The following is a 19,203-nucleotide window of genomic DNA, read 5'->3' as shown; positions in this document are numbered from 1 at the left end:
TGCATCAGCCACCCAAAACCACCAATGGTTTGAATAGCAAACAGGTGCAAAAATCTGAAACATTTCCACATTGAACAGTGTTTTAGTTTATTTGGCACATAAGTAAAGAATGGTAATAAGAAATTTTAGAAACGAAAAATTACATATGGATGTGATGCTAATTTTTTGAGGTCCAAGAAGGGTATAAACATTGGGTAGTCTTCCACCCTGAATGGCTTATTGGTTTTAGGCTATAAGAATTTCTCATTTGGATGATTTCCAACGGCCATGTTCTGCAACAATTGTGAAACACCAAATGAAGTATTTAATACATCCAAACGATTACAGAAATACACCTGAACAATTACAGAAGTACACCCAAAGAATTACAGAAATACACCCAAACGATTACAGAACTACACCCAAACGATTACAGAAATACACCCAAACGATTACATACATACACCCAAAAGATTTAAGAAATACACCCAAGATTCGTTGAAGTACATCTTACCACTATATCAGGGGGGAGACATTATATTTCTTCTTGAAACCTGAAGGTTGTGGTAGGCTTAGAGAAGGGGGGGTTGAATCTATGCCTTCCTTTTAATTACTGTTGTTACCCTTTTAAAACAGATTTGCAATTCTGATTCTGTTTTAACTTAGCAGCGGAAATTTATGAGACAATTTATTTTTGTCTCATGAATATCAGAAAACAGAAATTTATGCTTTCCTCATTGTTCCTGTTTTACATTGTACTTAAAGAGAGCACAATAAAGAGCTACACACATTTATCTTGTCTAAGGGATATCAAACAAACAGCATCACATAATCAGCCCAACATCAAGCTAATATCAGCAGCACAAAGATTCAACATGTGAAAGCAATTTTTAATGCAGCAAACAGACAAAAATCCCAAAAGAAGTACTAGTAGCTGCAGCAATGCCAAAAAATTCCTAGGACACATTTACCATCCTATTATCCTATTGCTATTATCCTATTGCTATTACTCCCCCTTTTGTCATCAAGGGTGGATAATATGCAAGATCAACAAAAACAGCACCTTATAACCTGCAGAAGAGAGTTAGTGCACAGTCCTAATGAATTAACAAAGGTGCAATGTTATCCAAAGTTATTACAGTCATCCAAGAGAACAAAACAGTTCAATAGTAGCAAAATAAATAAAATTCATCAGACAAAATGAGCAGACAGCAGCAGCATCATGAAACAATTCTTAGGCATCCGAACCATTTCCCTCTGAATCAACTTCTTCATCAGCATCAGTGGCAGGGTCTTCATCCTTTTGAAGGTTATCAATGAAAGTCATGAACACAGCCACTCTATCTCTTGACTTACGGAGGAAATTTTCGCGCTTGCTTGCTAGCTTCCTTTGCTCCTTGTTCATACAATCAAGTGATTTGATTGAGAGACAAACTCCTGAACAACACCCTTGACAACATTCAGCAGGGCATATTTCTGGCCAGTAAAGATGGAAGTACCCTCAGTGGAAGGAGGAGGAGATTCCTCAGGGATAAAGTCATCATCATCATCATCCAATACCACTCTCTCTGAATGAGTGGGTCCCTTTTGCTGTTTCACTGAATGTCGCTTAACCTGAGGATACAGACAATAATGCCAACACAACAAACTAATGTATATACATGCTTATCTAGAATTCCATGGTTGCACAAAAGTCTAATAATCCATACAAGCACATATTGCAAACTATGGCAGCATGTAACAAACAATTCACCAGCACAACATAAAGTTCAAAAGACTTAAAGTCATCCAAGTTTAGTTCACAAACAAGTAAGCCAAGTTCAGTTCACAAACAAGTCAAACAGATTTCAATTCATAAACCCAAGTCAGTTACCAAACACAAGACTAAACAAAACTAATATCCAATAATCTCGGTAAGTCTTATGTCTTGTCAAGCCTCATATATGCATTTTTCTCCCCTTTTGTTATCAAGGTGGGAGAAATAAAACAAAACAGAACCTGCAAAATAGAATTCTCAAACAAGGCATTAGCACAATTAAAGCAGAAGTTGCAGTTTTTTTTTTTTTTTTTCAAAAATTGAAATGATAATGATGAGAAATGTAAAAAGAATGTACAATACATGAATAGGTTTGCAATCGCAGCAAGTTAAGAGTGTTCTTGAAAAAGAAAGTTCAGAACCCTATTCCAAGAAAGTTCAGAGCCCAGAAGATAAAATTCAGAGTGATGGTTCTTCTTCTGCCCAAAATTTCTCATTCGAACCTATGAGACAACAACTTCAACAAACTCATTAGCAATTTTCAAACAGTGAATCATAACTCAAAATTCCTAGACAAGTCCTAAGCATGCAGAATCTATCCTCAGCTAATGGTTTTGTAAAAATATCTGCTAATTGCTCCTCTGATTTAACAAATTGAATACTAATATCCCCCTTTTAGACATGTTCTCTTATTGAGTGAAATTTCACTTCAATATGTGCCCAAGGAAGAAATTGAGTTCACCCATCATACTCATGTCAAATTCACTTGTCATGAGTTTTCCAAATTCAGAACAAAGGGATTCATTAGCTGATCCAAAAATAATATCATCAACATATATTTGGACTAGAATAAAAGAATCATTAGAATTCTTGATAAATAGAGTTGTGTCAGTGGTGCCTGACTGATACCAATTGAAGGTTGTGGTAGGCTTAGAGAAGGGGGGGTTGAATCTATGCCTTCCTTTTAATTACTGTTGTTACCCTTTTAAAACAGATTTGCAATTCTGATTCTGTTTTAACTTAGCAGCGAAAATTTATGAGACAATTTATTTTTGTCTCATGAATATCAGAAAACAGAACACAGCAGAGAAGAGAAAAGCTAACACCAGCATGTATCCTGGTTCGGTTGCCTTGTGCTATGCAACCTATTTCTTGCTTCTTTGATGATCACCTTAGGGAAGAAGCTTTCTCTTTCTCTTTCTCACTTTTCTGAGTTTGTGATTTGACATGGTCAGAGAAGAGGAGAACGTTGAGTTAGTGAAAGCAAGTGAGAGGAATTTGAAATCAATTCGGGCTTGGATTGGGTTCTACTCAAATTCAGCCCATTAGTTATCTTGCTTTGATTTCTTTGGGTTTTTCTTGCTTTATTGCCCGTTTTGATTTTTCAGCCTTGTTTCCTCATGAGCTTTGTTTATTTATTTACCCACCAGCCTTGCTATATTATTTTCATACCAATTTGGGCTGCTGAACTAAGTTTTGGCCTGCAACATATAATAAATAATTAGCAACATATAATTATTAACACTTAACACTAATTATTTATTTTGTCCAAAAATAATGTTTGTCATCACTAATTAATTTAGTTAATTTCTTAACTCAACAAAACCTTTTAATGTTTTGCTGGTTAAGGATGAGGCACATGGCAAAGACAATCTAGAAAAAAAAGCCCAAATCAATTTTACATCAATCAACATTACAGTTACATTTCATGATAAAATCATTAATGTTATTCTAATATTACCTCAGCTTCTATATGTGTATCATCTTTGAGAGATGCGAAGTGGACTTTTGACAAAATGTATCGATCTTGGGCATTGAGTGTGCACACGGCGTCATACTCATTAGTTCCTCTATCTCCGTATGTCTTCACACGCGTGGCCTAGATGTAGCATTTCTCTTTCATTTCAGCTGACATCTCGTTGGTCCTTGCAGGAGTTTCAAACTTTTCATAACTTTCTTCGCCACTCTGCTTTTGAATCTGTGGACTTTTACCTTCTGTTTTCACCCCACTGCTTGCAATTTTTCCACCAGCTCCCCTAATTGTTCTATTAGTTTTGGCGTTTCAGGAGTTTTTGCCCTCTCCCCTTCTTACGTTGCTGCTTCTTCTTGTCTTGAATCAGTCAAGTCAAAGCTGAATGATGGCACCGGACCTTCTTTAGGTATGTACGATGCTGTTCGGGCCATCATCATCAGTGCAGCAGCGTCTTCTGGGGCTGGATTACTGCGTGTTGACATATAACGTAATAAAAGAATAAGAATAGACGAATCATAGTGAAACCCAAATTTTATTTTTCTGAACTTACATTTTAGATGGAGCTAGTGGAAGCGTGGGTGTACTTTCTTCAGGTTTTGGAGTGGTTCTGGAGTGCTGCAGGGTTACATAAAATGAAAAATGTTATAAAAAAAACTAGTTACAGATCAATTGTGAAGATATACACCCCAACAAGGACAATATACACCCAAACAATAACCAAATATACCCCAAGATTATTCCTTACCTTTTTGTAGTTTCTTCATTAATTTTTTTACTTGGAGACTTTGCAGGGGTCGGTTCAATTTCTGGCACAGGAGTTGTCTGGGACAGAGGTAGATAAACTTGAATCGAAACTCTAAACAAGACAAAAATAAAAGGTTAAGAAAGCTCGTGAAAATAAAATGGTCATAAGGTTGAAATTTACTTGAAATACTCACATTGAAAGCGCGTCAGTTTGTGACTGTGTCTCTACCCGCACAACCATCATGTTCTCTTCAGCTGGGTCATTGGCTGATTCTTCTACCAGGCTCAACCTGAAATACACCCAAAGAAACTCAAAATACACCCGAAGCATTCAAAAGAAACACAGGCTTTATTTTTTGAGAACTTACGTAGTTGCATTTTTTGCTTTTTTTTCCTGCCTTTTTTTTCTTGAATAAAACATTAAAGGGCTTTTTTTTTCTAAAAAAAATATATACATAATTAGAAGCAGAAGGTAATAAAAGATAAAAGCAACCGGTATTAGAAAGAGAAATTACATGCTATCCGCCGGTTTGTTTATGGTGCTTTGAACTGTGTGTCCTTGAAACAAAGGATCATCGCTTCCTAAGTTTACCTTCGGTATTCTAAACATAGAATAGATATCATTCAATAAAAATACCATGCGGTTAATTAAGGATAACAAGATTTTATCAAATAAAGGTTCTTACGTTTTGGATGAGTCATAGTGACCTTCTGTTGATCGTAGGTCAGCTCCCTTCTCCCTGGGAAACCAGAAACAATTATTAGCAACGAAAACACCTTAAAATCGGTAATATACACCCCAAACATAACAAACCCCTATGCAGCAGATTTTTCATTATTTTTCTTCTTCTTAGATTCCCTTAAGAATTCTTCTAATTCTTCAGTTCCAATTTCAGATCTGACAGTATACGCATAAAAGAACATGTTAACAAATATAATTTTGATGATAAACAGTAATATAGCTTTCAAAGTACCCTACCCATGATAGGATTGAGTTTGTTCAGGAGATGAATCCTCAACAATGAGCTTGCTCTTTTTGGATTGCGTCCTGGAGAAAAAAAAATTATGAATCAAAAAGACAAAATAAAATTGATCAAAAAATACTACCCAAAGCAGTGCTTACTTTTGGGGTGTTCTCTGAATTTTTTTCTTTCTTTTTCGTGTTTTTACTGGTGATAATTCTTCGCTTCTGAAAGTTAATAAGAAACGCTTTATTAATACATGAAATTTTGAGAATAAACAGAAAAGAAAGCGATGATAATTTCAGAACATTACTCATCATTCGATTCAGTTTCAGAATAAGAATCCTCCTGAGTCTTCTTCCTTTTTTTGGATTCCATTCTGGAAGGCAAACAATCATTAGTAAAAAACACCCTAAAACTGACAAAATACACCCTAAAAGTAACATAATACACCCTAAAAGTGACAAAATACACCCAAGTATGTTACTTACTTTTTGGCTGCGGGTGGGTTGTTTCCTTTTTGGTTCCTCTGAGTCCTGGTCAGTCTCAGACTCAAAGGAAGAATAGACTTCAGTTTCAACTGTTTCACTCTCAGATGATGATGAACTTGCCTTTCTTTTTTTGTTTTTTTTTGTTTTTGTTTTTTTTCTTCTTTTTTCTTTTTCCTTCATTTGTTTCAATTTCTCCTTTGTTTCTGCCATCTTTACAATTCCCTGAAACAGTAGAAATGTTAGTTAACAACTTCCACGTAAATAAAATATGCCCAAGGTATTCTGTTCACTTACCACATGTTCATCTGTTTCAGCTCTCATCCTTTCAACCAATTGCTCTCTATTCCAGTTGGCAATCCAGGGTTATGCATGTTTTTCTTCTCCTTTCTTCTCTTTGTTTTTTGGCAGATGAAAATAGACTATCATCCAGGCAAACAGGCAGCCGTCGATTGATTTTTTCTTTTTCAGATTGTAATTAGTTATGCCTTTGATGATGAAATTCAGAACATGGGCTCCCCAGTTGCCCTCCTTTATTTTGTCCATCTTGAAAATAGGAGCTAGGTGCACAGGAGAGATTTTGTTTATTGCTGTTGGCAACAGGAACGCCATCTGTATATAGAAGATGAAAATCCTCTTAAACATGAGGCGATCCTGTTCATTTCTAACACCAATACTCATTATCTCATCTGTCAGACTTTTTAGAGTCTTCCCCTAGAATCTTCTAAAAATCTGTTTGTTCTCTTCAGAAAGTTTCTTATAACTGACTTTCTGAGGAAATAGATCTCCTACAAAAAACAAAACAACTTACAATGAAAATCACTTGAAATACACCCAAACATCACTCATATACACCCCAATATCACTCATATACACCTATGTTTGTTTCTTGATTATATGATAGCAGAATAATATATTACAAAGAATGGAAGTATAGAGGTTTTCTGTAATGAGTTACCTGATGCGTTGAGGCCAAGCGCAGCCCCTATTGTGCTGGGTTTTACTCTAAATGAACTGTAGTTGGTTTTGAGTGTGTTTTTCCCAGTTTAAAGGAGTTAGCCAACTCCTTTAATAGTTTGTGATGCACCCTTAGTGGCGGGATGTGCATCAGTCCACCAAAACCTAAATCCCGAACGATTGCTTTCTTTTCCTCGCTCATATTTCCAAATTTTTCACTCAACGAATGGGTTGCACAATTCAAGTCTTTGGTTTGCTGTAAACAAAGCAAAATTAGAGTCATTAGAATAAGTTATATTTGTATTAGGAAAAATTGACTTGTTCTAAGATATATATTTGTGCTTACATTGTATTTTTTCCGCCTTGGTTTTTGCTCGCCATTTTTACTGCAATGAAAATGAGATGCTGTCAATAGATAAAAAATACACCCAAAAATCAGAGACATACACCCATAGATCAGTCAGATACACCCCAATATCAGCCACATACACCCAAATCCAGTCCCATATCTATTTTATTTTTTTTAATTAAACGAAATTAAATCACTTCAAAATCATATTCAATTCATCCAAACATCCATAAAATGACACTACAAGGTCAAGCACAATTAGAATAGTAACAGTTAGACTTCAAAACTCCTAATATATATATTAGTCTCATACACCTCTACATTTTTTAGATTATATGACATTATATGAGTTCAGAAATATTTTTAAGTTCAAAGTCCCACTAGAAGCAACAGTCGCATGCCAAGTCCGAGATATACACCCGATAAACGGCCACCAAAAAAATTGCCATATACACCCAAAAATCAGTTAGAAGAGGAAGAGTCTTTCATGTAAACATGCACAAACCTAATTAAAAAACATGTAAACATGCACAAAATATGTAAACATGCACAAAATATCCACCAAACAGATCAAAACAAACGTTAAAGCATTCACTAGAAGTACGTAAGATAGCGTAAACGAAGAACAGTTTCATCAGAACAGTAATATGAGATCTAAAACAAGAAGAACAGTAAAACCTAGAAGAACCTAGAAGAAACAGAGCGAGAAATACTGACGATATAGTTCTTCGATTTCATATAACAGTGTGAAAAACCTAGAAGAACACTAAAACAGTACCTTACCTTGAATAATGTTTCTTCGTTTTTTCTGCTGATTTTTTTATGGAGATTTGTATCTTTTATTCTTGATTTCTTCTACTCTTCGCAACGAGTTAGAGCGTTTCTTCATAATTGTAATTTGTTTCGAATGTAGCTTGAAACTTGACGGTTTACGTTTTGACTGAGGAAGAGGAGGAAGAGTGTGCCATAATGAGCGTGTTTTGGAAAACGCAACCGTTGTGTAAGGCGCGTGCATTTTACACTCCATTCTAAACAGTGTAATGCACATGATTTTTTTTTTTGGGCTGGGCCAACTTGTATAGCTTGTAAGCCAAAAAAGCTTGTATATGTAGCATGCTTGCTAAAAAATTAGTCCATTATTTATGATTAAATTTTTTGGTTATGGTTATAAATATATTTAATATAAATAAAAAATTTTAAAAATAAAATAAAATAAAATAAAAGTTAAAGAACATTTTTATAACTTTTGCCAAAAGACAAAAATTATTCTTCACCCTGTAAACAAATGAAACTTCCATCTTATTGGAAGAGAAGAATTAATTTTCTTGATTTATGAAAAAGGATTGTCGCAAACAGTGAGAAGTTGTCACAACTTCTTCTCTTCCACTTTACAAGACCAAAATTACACTTTTAACAACGCCATCATCACCACTCTCAAGAACAACATCAACAAATAGTAAATCGTGCAACTGTACCACAATTATCCAATGAAGATAATGATGATTGCAGCTACGGCAACGGAAGCGGATGCAAAAGAAGTGCTTTTGAGCTCGCCTCCGCCGGCAGAATCCGCTGTTCCAGGGGCTGTCAGCGGGATTCGAAGAACAAGCCAAAACTGCTAGTCATAATCACAAGAGAGAGTGCCAACACGCATAGCTTACATCCTGTTGATCAAAAAATATTTTCGATAAAGGAAAATGGTTCGAAGTGGTAAAGTGATCAAAGATATAAGTAGTTTTCGAAAAGACATACACGCAAGTATTAAATGGAAGTTTTCGACACAGATTTGATTTCAAGGCCCGCCCTTCAATAAATCGGGCAAGTCAAATCGACCATGGGACTCACGTCAGATAATCGAATAGCTTATTCGAATAAGAGATTGGGTAGTTATGGTAGTGGAGAAGTTAAAGGCTTTTATCACGCGAGGAAATCAGGGAGAATGTTTAGGCGGGAACAGTTCCCAAGGAAAACACATTCAATGATGTGATTTTCTAATTAATTATAATTAATTATCAGTTACTAAAAGCAGATTATAAATACTAGGAGATCTTAGGGAATAGGGGTTGGAACTTTTACTCAGAATCACTCAAGCACACTCACATCCCAGGAAATTCCCGAGTCTGCAATCGAGTAACCTTTCTATAGGGTTCCTTCCATATTTTACTTTTTCAATTTATCTTTTTGTAAACTTTATCTTTTCAAGTAAATTTATCTTTCAAGTTCCATTTATCTTCTTTGTCCAATTTATCTTTCTGCATTTTAAATTTTCATGTTAAAGTCCTTTGACTCAATCGAAGGCATTCTATTGTTTTCTTTTAATTCCAATGCATTTCTTTCCATTTTCAGTACATTTCCCTTTCGAAAACTTTATCTTTTTGTTCTTTTTATTAGTTTATAACTTTTAAGTTATCTTTATTCTCAACCCCGTCTAATCGAAGACACTTTGATGCACTTTTAGAAAACTGGTACCTGTAAAGAGGAGTAGGTTTCACTCCCAGACCACTAGATATCGAACCACCATTGATTTGCTAAAAATCGACAAAACAAATTGGCACGCCCGGTGGGACAGTTTTTGAAAATCGAAGTGTGTCAAAAAGATATTTTTCAGTGTCATTTGGTGTATGCGATTACGAAGTGGAAAGATCATTCACATGGCTAATGAGGTATCAAATGTGAATGGTGGTTCATCCATCAATGATAGCATACCAGTGTCCATGCAACAAACGGACGTGACTTCACGTTCCGAAGGTGCAATTAGAACAGAAAGTATAGCGATTACTACTGTTCAGACTAGAAATATTGGATGTAATATTCGTCCACGTGGCACTTTGCCACCATACCAACCTCCATTGACCGCTGGTTGGCCTCCTTATGGTCTTCCTCCGAGTTTTACTCCGCCAGTGGGTGGTTTTGTTTCACCTATTTGTTTCGGAAATACAAGTGGAGTGAATAATGGTCAAAATCCGCAACAATATTCCGAATATTCTCATGATTATAATGTGAGCTCTACTTCGAATGCTACTAATTCAATGGCAGTATATCGACAACAAGTAGAGGAAGGTCATCATGATTTAGTCAATTTATTGACTCAACAAATGACCACAATTCTAAATCCAATGATGGCTGGTCACGAATCGAAATTTGAACGTCTTGCTAGACAAGTCGAACGTATTACTCGAATCGTAGATTATGAGGAAGGTGAAGGGCACCAGGGGAAATAACGAAGGAGCAGAAAATATATTTCAAAATGAAAACAATGTTTAAATCAAGAAAATCCTTATGTAATTCCCCGAGGTCAAAATGCTGATAATGTTTTAGCCAGATTACGTGTTAATCATGGTGGAGAACGTTATCAAGTCACCAGAATTGTGAAATAAGTACTCAATAGAGTGGGTTTGAATGTTGGTTTTATGAATCGACCGTACTTTGTATCTGTTTCTCCCCAAGTTGTTCAAATGGCTAAAGCGCCAAGAGGGATAAAAAATCCAAAGATAGTCACAAAGTTTGCCGGGGAAGTTGGAGAATCAACCACTAAACATGTTGCTCGCTATTTGGTCGAGATTGGGAACTTAGCTAATGATGAAAATTTGAAAATAAAGTTTTTTCCTTCTTCGTTGACGAAGAATACATTTACTTGGTTTTTGAATCTTAGACCAAATTCGATCACAACATGGAATCAGTTAGAAACTGCTTTTCACGCTCAGTTTTATTGAGGGAAAATGAATGTGGCAGTTACTGATCTAGTGGTTTTGAAACGTGAAGATGGTGAAACTATTGATGATTATTTAATACGTTTCAAGAATGCTAGAATTAGGTGCTATGTGTCATAACCTGAAAGTGAGATCGTGAAAATAGCAATTATGGGATTAGGGTTTTATATGCGCAGAAAGCTGCTTAATGTGCATATTCCCAATCTAGCCCATTTAGCTGAAAAGGTTCGTCAGACCGAACTCATAAAAAAAGAGAAAGAGAAGTATAGGAGTGAACAAAGATCGAAGAGTAAACCTTTTATTCAGAAACAGAAAGTTGCTTATGTGACTATGGAGTCTTCAGAGGAGGAATTCGATTTCGAAACAGAAGTCGATTTGGCCGAGCTTAAGAAAGGCCCTCCTTATGTTTGGTCTTTACTCAAAAAGCTTCTTAGTAATGAAAAGTCGAATAATTCAAAGCTAAAAAGTGGAAAGAAATATAGTTTTGATATCTCGAAATCTGATCAGATTTTCAATGTGTTGCTTAAAGATAAACAGTTAATTCTGCATGAGGGTAGAACTTTACTTTCGGTGAAAGATTTAAAAGGAAAACCTTATTGTAAGTTTCACCAAGCAACAAGTCATTCGACTAACAGTTGTGTTCGTTTCAGGGATTTAATTCAGGAAGCAATAATGGAAGGATGGTTGAAATTCGATGATGGCAAGAAAGAGATGAAGGTTGATGTTGATCCCTTTGATGTTGATGCTAGTTTTGTCGAGCCGTACTTTGGAGTGAATATGGTTGGTATGTCATATGACTTTGATGTGACTCTGGATAATTTCGAGTCACAGGTAAGATCTGTGTACCCTAGAGTAGGGGATGGGCTGTTGGATTTTCTGGTTCAACAGAAGATCAAAGACATGGACGTATCTCTGTGTCCATGGTGTAATGCTGTTTTTGATGCTGAGGCAGCGACAATCTTCGAGAATGAAGAAATAATTAGCTCATAGAGAGGAGTAAGCGCGCCAGAGGCAACCAATTCGGCGTATAGAGGGTCAGAGTTCGAAGATCCCTCAGCAAAGTGTAACTACACCTTTAAGCCGATCTAAGGCTATAAGTGTCCAGTGGATTCGGAACTGTCAGGAGTTCCAGAAGCGGGACCATTTGTATCGATGCAATCCCCAGTGGAGACATCGGGGACCTCCTCGAAACCAATACTCCTATTATCGTGGTCGAGCTAGAGGGTATCCTAGGGGCAGAGGTAGCAGGAGAAATTTCAATCAGAGCAAAAAACCTCAGTAGGAAATGAGTAAAGAAGTAAGCAAGGGGGCAACGCCTTCTGTACATTTCCGAATAGTTTTTCCATCTGATGGAGACACTTATCCGAAGGGAATTCCATCTCCTGCAAAGATGGAAAAAGGCAAAGCCATAGCCCAGTCTTCGGGGGTTGATGACGTTGGGATTTTTGTCAGTAAAGAATTTTATAAAAACAATCGCGTTGTAGATATAGTCTCTAAACCAACAGAAATCCCTTCGTACAAACGTTTTGGTTGTCACAAGTAACAAACCCCTAAATAAATTGATAACCGAAGTATTCAAACCTCGGGTCGTCTTCTCAAGGAACTGCAGGAAAGTATGTTCTTATTATTGGTTATGGTATTGAACCTGATAAAGAGATAATCCGGAAAGCGAATAAAATCCTAATTCTAAATCCTAATCCTAAAGAGAGAAGAGAGAGGAGAGAACCTCTCTCTAAACTAAATCTAAATCATGAAAACTAACTAAAGTGGAGACTCTCTTTGAATGGATGCATTCCTCCACTTCATAACCTCTGGTCTATGCCTTCTGGACTTGGATTTGGGCCAAAAAGGGCCTCAGAAATCGCTATGACCGTTTTCTGCAATTTCTGGTGCGTGGCCTCTGTCACGCATCCGCGTGGGTCACGCGGTCGCGTCATTCGGAGTTTTCCTTATCACGCGGTCGCGTCAGTCATGCGGCCGCGTCATATGTGTTCTGCTTAAGGAGTGCGGTCGCGTTAGTCATACGGCCGCGTCGCTGCTTCTTCGCAATTGGCATGCGGCCACGTCGTCCATGCGATCACGTGGATGCCAATTTCTCCAAAAACTCCGTTTTCTGCTTTCCTTCCATTTTTGTATGTTTCCTTTCCATCCTTTGAGTCAATCCTGCCTTAGAAGATCTGAAACTACTCAACACACTAATCACGGCATCGAATGGAAATAAAGGTAATTAAAATAATTAATTTTAAAGCATAGGAAACATGTTTTTCACATACATCCTTTACCTATATTCCCATATTTTCCCACTTTTGATGTTACATGCTCATGTTTCAATGTTTATTATTTTTATCCCATGTGCATTGCTTTATTTCACATTTGGGGAATTCTTTTGTGTCCCCTTTATTCAACTACTGAAAAATAACACTCTTTTTTTTTTTAAATGCACATGGTAATTCAATTATTTTAATTTCACATGAGCATGCTTCCCAAAACTTTTATTTTGAATTATTTTATTCTTTTCAACTTTTCTACCTTTTGTTTTTATCATCCATGTTCCCAGTAGGTTTCCCACTCTTATACAATTACACAATTTGTTATCTTAAGCTAACCAAGGATTCAACTTGGAATTTTTATTTTGTTTTTCTGCTTAAGGCTAGTAATGTGGTTTATAGAATAAAAGGGGATTTAAAGGCTCAAGGGGGCTAACAAGGGTGATGTAAAAGGGTAGGCTATTTTGGGATAAGTGAGCTAAAATCAAATAATGGCCTCAATCATTCTCTTGGTATGTAGTTATATTCTATAATCGGACATATAGATTAAAACAAAGTAAAGAACACCAGAATAAATAAGAAGGGCGGAACACACAGGAATAAAAATTATGGTTTGAATATAACCATATAATTAAGCTCAAAACTCACAGGCTGTGTGTTCTCTAGCTCAAAAATTATTTATCAATTATGTATGTCATGCAAGTAAAATTAAAAGTTCCCATTATTCTCAATGTAAAACTTAAGGTGGCTTTAAAGTTTTAGTGTTTCTCCTTGATGAAATGTTGTTAACTAACTAGCATGTAATGTTATATATACAAGGTGTGTGGATTGTTTCTATTATGTTCAAGTCTCTAGTTTACTTCCTTTTTATATTTTTCAATTTATACTAAGCTATCTTATGCTAAAAAAAGGGGTAAACTATACTAATTAATCCACAATTTCTATAACTAATAAGTTAGAATTGCTTCTAAACTAAATGGCTAAAATATGAACTAAAATGCAAAATGCAGAAATAGAGTAAAAATACATAAAAATAGCAATATATATAAGTACTGAGAAAATAAAAATAAAAATTAAAATAAAAATACAGAAAAGTAGCAAAATAAAATGAAAAGAGTCTGTAATGGTTCACCAAAAAAATAAGCCAGAGATGGCGACCTCCCCCACACTTAAAATGAAGCATCGTCCCTGATGCTCACTCAAGCAGGGTGTGAAGGGGTGTCATCACTGGAAGGACGGATAGCTAGAGTCTCTGTGGTGGTGGTCTGAGGATCAGCCTGCTGTAGAGGAGGTGCTAACTGGATAGGGATCTCGGGGTCTACAGCCTGAATCTGAGGCGGAGCCTCCTGATGTGATGCGGCCTGCTCTGTGCATGCCTGTGCAGCCTCGCTCTGGGGATGGGTCTCTGCCTCGTGATCATCCGCCTCCTCCTCAGATGCCTTGGATGGTGTGTCAGGCTCGAAGGGGATGTCGCCAGAGCGTATCATCAGCTTCAGGTGCTCATAGCGTCGCTTGTTGCGACGCTCCATCTGGTCAAGCCGTCGAAACAGGTGGTGCACTAGATGATAGATGGGCTCTGGGGCAGGTGGAGGTGCAGTGGTGGTGGCAGGGGTAGCTGTAGAGGAAGAGGGGCCGGCAGATGGTGTGGGTGTGTCACCAGGGGCTGTGAGGAATGGAGGTCTGTAGCCCAGAGCCAGAAAGTTCCTGCTGTGAGGGATAATCTTCTTGCATTCTGCAGCAGGTGGCTTCTCATCAGCATCCTCCCAAGGCACATCAGCTCGACGGCCTAGCTGTGTAATCAGATAAGGAAAGGGAAGAGTGTCTCGGACGTGGACCCTGGCCATATGGTACTGGATAAAGCGTGGCAGGTACAGGTCCTTACCCTCCATCACACACCATAGGAGGGTGATCATAGCGGCTGGTATCTCAGTCTCGTGAGTACTCAGCATGACAAAATTGCTAAGTATCTGATGCCATAGCCGAGCCTCATCATTCAAGTAAATCCGCTTGATTTCCTTTGGCATGGTGGTGTTCTGACCCATAATCCAAGGAACGGTCGGGTCAAGGGCTATCCTGGCCATGATTGCATCCCAATCAAACTTCATGAAGCGCATATCTTTCTCAGCTTTCTGATAACCATCCAGCTGATCAGTTTTAGGCAGAAGCTTCAGAACATCTTCAATGGCCTCTTCAGTGACCAGAATCTGCTTTCCTCTAAGGTTCACTGCATCTAGGGAGGTTTTGAAGTAATTGCAGTAGAATTCCTTAACCCAAGATGCATTGACCTCAATCAGGTTTCTCTCCAGGAAGAACCAGCCTCTTTGTTTGATCTGATCAGAGGTGTATTGCTGGAGTTCTTCTGGGATTTTCAAGGTCCTCTCCAGGTATAGGTTCCTGGAGGTTGCAAACACCGGATACTTCAGCTCACAGTATTGGTTTGCAAACTTTATTGGATCAGTGGCAGGGATTAGCTGGTCGGCCTTCTCCTGCGGGGTAAATTTTTTCTCCCGCAAGGAGTCATCGTGCATAATTTCCATAATGGACATGGAGGATTCTCCTCTTTTCCGTTTGCCAGTAGTAGCATTTCCTTTCCCTTTTCTCTGGCTGGCAGACATCCTGAAAAACAGAAAACCAGAATATAGTGAAAACAGGAAAACAAATAGGCAAATAATCAAAAGAAACACAAAGTGGCAAAGGAGCAAAAGGATAAGGAAAATGAGTTAAGTAAATGTGCATTAAGGATTGTATAGGAGTTAAAAGTCCGAAAAGGAGAATTCACAATCCAAAATGTAATTGAATTCATGTTAAATAGAAAAATTAACATCATGCCATGGTTAGAATGTTAAAAGAAAGTGAAAGAAAATCAGAAGAGAAGTTTTGAAAGGTTAGGTTGGTTAGAATTGAAAAAGAGTTTAGGAAGTTAGCATTAGTGAGTTAATAAAAAGTGGGTTAAAGTAAATGGCATAATGAAAATATTCCAAGTAACAAGTATTCACAGGTAGAAGCTATAAGTAACTCATACCCAAATAAGGAAAACAGGTTGATGATGATTCAAATAGATATAAAAATAGCAAAAATTGGAATCAAACATCAAAAATGCAAATTATGAACCAGAAAATCAAAAAGAATAAGAAAGCTTGCCCTGGCATTCATGAATTGTTTTGGTTAAATCTAAGGAAAGCACAGTTGAAAATGCCAAAATCAAGACATGAATGGAAACATTTTACAGAGATTTGGGCAACATTCCGGCTAAAATTGGATTGTCCCGGAAAATAAACAACAACAGAATAGTTCATATGAATAAAAAATACAGCTGCAATTACATATAAGGAATAAGAACATGAAAAATCAGAGTAAAGAGCAGCATGAAACAAGAAATTACAGCATATGAACAAAACTAACATCACAGCAACAGCAGAATTACAAAAATAATGAAACAAGAAACACGAACAGCGCAATTAAACAGACCTAAATCCACTAATCACATCCTAGGCTACCTAACAACCTAAAATCCACTACAACATGCATATCTAACTAGCCTAAATATGAACAAAAACAGAAAAATATGAATTAACTACGAATGGATAGAAGGGTGGCATTCGTCGGAACCTGGTAGGCGAATTAAGGAGAATGGGGCAGAGAGGTGGCTGGGGATGACGGCGGTGGCGTCCGGCACGGCGGAAGAGGGTGACGCGGCGGCGGTGGCTGCTGTTCGGAGGAAGGGAGGGAAAGGTAGGGGTAATGGGGGTAGGGGGTAAAGGGGAAGGAAGGGGGGCTGTGGTTGGCGCTGGGTTTTAGCGCAACTCTCTGTCTCCTTTTGGGGTGTTGTGTAATCCATGTGACGCGATCGCGTGGGAGTGATGTTGTGCAAGTGACGCGATCGCGTCAGGGACGCGACCGCGTGGGTCGTTTGTGCGAAAAGCACAATGGCCGCACAATTCCAGCCTAACTTTTTGGACGTTGGATCTTTACACCGATCTCCAGATCACGCGGCCGCGTGAATGACGCGGTCGCGTGGGAAGTCTTTTTCGCAACTTGATGCGATCGCATGAATGATGCGGTCGCGTCGCGCACCCTTTTTTTTTATGCAGTATGCAGAATGCAAATATGAATGCGATGCAAAACTCCAGGTTCAATATAATAAAATAAAATAAAACTTGAAAACAAATAAAACTAAATAAAAATTGAAGAAGGAACAATCATACCATGGTGGGTTGTCTCCCACCTAGCACTTTTAGTTAAAGTCTTTAAGTTGGACATTGGATGAGCTTCCTATTATGGTGGCTTGTACTTAAATTCATCCAGAAATCTCCACCAATGCTTGGAATGCCAATAGCCTCCGGGGTACCAAACTAGGCATGTGAAGCTTCTGAGCAGCTTCAAACAAATTGTCAGGCTCCTGGGGTGACGAATGTCAGCATAGATTCCAGGATCCCAAACCTTGCTTTTAAATCCGCCTTCGTCTTGATCTATACTTTTCCATCTAGGCGGTTTAGAAATTAGATTCTCACCAGGATAACCAAACGTTTTCCGAGATCCATTCGATTGATCATGGTGCCAATCCGTGCACTTCGAGTTGAAGCGTGGAACCTTATTGAACCTCGTGCACCAGCTCTGAGTACGAGCCATTTCCCTTTTACTCTTAAAGCCGCAGAGAGCTCTAAGCTGGCCATCTAATTCAAGCAAACCATATTCAAGTGGAAAAATACAGTTAAAGGTTAAGGATTGTACCCACTTAAAACATGTATTGGGTGGTAATGGCCTTGGGATAGGTGGTTCCAGTAGTTCTATGAGTTCTACTCCCTTGTGCTCTTCTGTGAGATTCTCCACTTCCTTGCAAGATTCTTCAAATGTATCCATGTCCTGATCAAAGCCATCTATGTCTTCCTCATCACTTAAGTCATAGACTGGAGGTTGAGAGAAATCTACCTCCGTATCATCTTCGTATTCACTTGGGGAAGATTCTTCGATCTCAGAGAATTTACTTGCGGATGCAAGCTCATTGATAGAAGAACTTGACTTGAGATTATTGTCATCAAGGAAACTTGCTTCTTGGATTATTCTGTCTAGTTCTTCATGAAATACCTGCCTTGGGAACTGCGCACAATCCTCCTTAGCATCAATTGTAACATCCTTGACAGAATGCTCTACAACTTTGGATTCCCATGGAGGTTCAGCGTCTCCTAAGTCTTCAACCAACTCTTCTTCTTTAATAATGACAGCTTCCTCTACTTGTTCTAGTACGAAACCATGCTCTGTCTTGTCTACTGGAGTTTCTAGTATCTTCTTCATGCTACGCTCTTCATTAGATTGTCCACATGGGGCTGTGGGATGTCCTTGAATGTTCGAACATCTAGCAGATAATTGCCTTACTGCTTGCTCCAGTTGATGAAGGGTTGTTTGAAGTTGATCTACTGTTTTCTTGAGGCGAACCTCTGATTCTCGGGGTGATAGATTTGGATATAGTACAGGCAGAAGTGGTGGTGTTTGGGAGTAATTGGATTGGAATCGGGGTAAATGTGGATCATGTGGTGGCGAATGGTGAAAAGGAGCTTGTGAGTGTGGTGGTTCGAAGTTACGTTGAGAGGATGGCCTATAAGCACAGGGTGGGGCTTGTTGGTGATTACAAGGTTGTCCACCATGTCTATTTTCTTGGTATGCATTGTAGAATGGTCTTTGTCCATGATATCTTGGAGGGTGTTGTTGCCTAAAGGGTTGATCAGATCCTCTTGGCTCTATCCATCTTTGGTTGCTCTGACCTTGATGCATGTTCCTGTTATAACTTACATTCCTTTCAATAACATTAGAACCAAACTCAAAGCAGAAGGGGTGAGAATTCATAGTAGCTAAAAAGAAATAAAGAGGAGAAAAATAAAGACAAATAAACAAGTAAAAGAAAAATATTTACAATAACCAATAATAAGGCACACGATTGCAGTTCTCCGGCAATGGCGCCATTTTGACGTTAGGATTTTTGCTAGTAAAGAATTTTATAAAAATAGTCGCGTTGTAGATATAGTCTCTAAACCAACAGAAATCCCTTCGTACAAACGTTTTGGTTGTCACAAGTAACAAACCCCTAAATAAATTGATAACCGAAGTATTCAAACCTCGGGTCGTCTTCTCAAGAAACTGCAGGGAAGTATGTTCTTATTATTGGTTATGGAGATTGTAAATTGGGGTTTTGAGAATGAGGAGTGAATAGTTTAATTAGCAATTAAAGTAAATGAAGAACAAG

At 37.9% G+C, this 19,203-nt stretch overlaps 1 protein-coding gene and 1 long non-coding RNA gene across 6 annotated transcripts in view; one reads left to right on the top strand and one right to left on the bottom strand.

Moving 5' to 3' along the window:
* The window catches only part of LOC107635950 (SWI/SNF-related matrix-associated actin-dependent regulator of chromatin subfamily A-like protein 1), a 94,804-nt gene that overhangs the window by 57,228 nt on the left and 18,373 nt on the right, over positions 1-19,203 (top strand). The gene's annotated exons all lie outside the window — the stretch shown is intronic.
* LOC110262698 lies at positions 4,926-5,278 on the bottom strand. Its single transcript, XR_002347675.1, has 3 exons — positions 5,212-5,278; positions 5,047-5,130; positions 4,926-4,972 (listed from the first exon to the last, which is right to left on the bottom strand). It is a non-coding gene; the product is annotated as an uncharacterized LOC110262698 (long non-coding RNA).

Source organism: Arachis ipaensis, chromosome B01, assembly GCF_000816755.2.
Source record: "Arachis ipaensis cultivar K30076 chromosome B01, Araip1.1, whole genome shotgun sequence".
Taxonomy (NCBI): Eukaryota; Viridiplantae; Streptophyta; class Magnoliopsida; order Fabales; family Fabaceae; genus Arachis; species Arachis ipaensis.
Note: the sequence above shows the minus strand (reverse complement) of the source record. Positions and strands in the feature narration are given on the sequence as shown.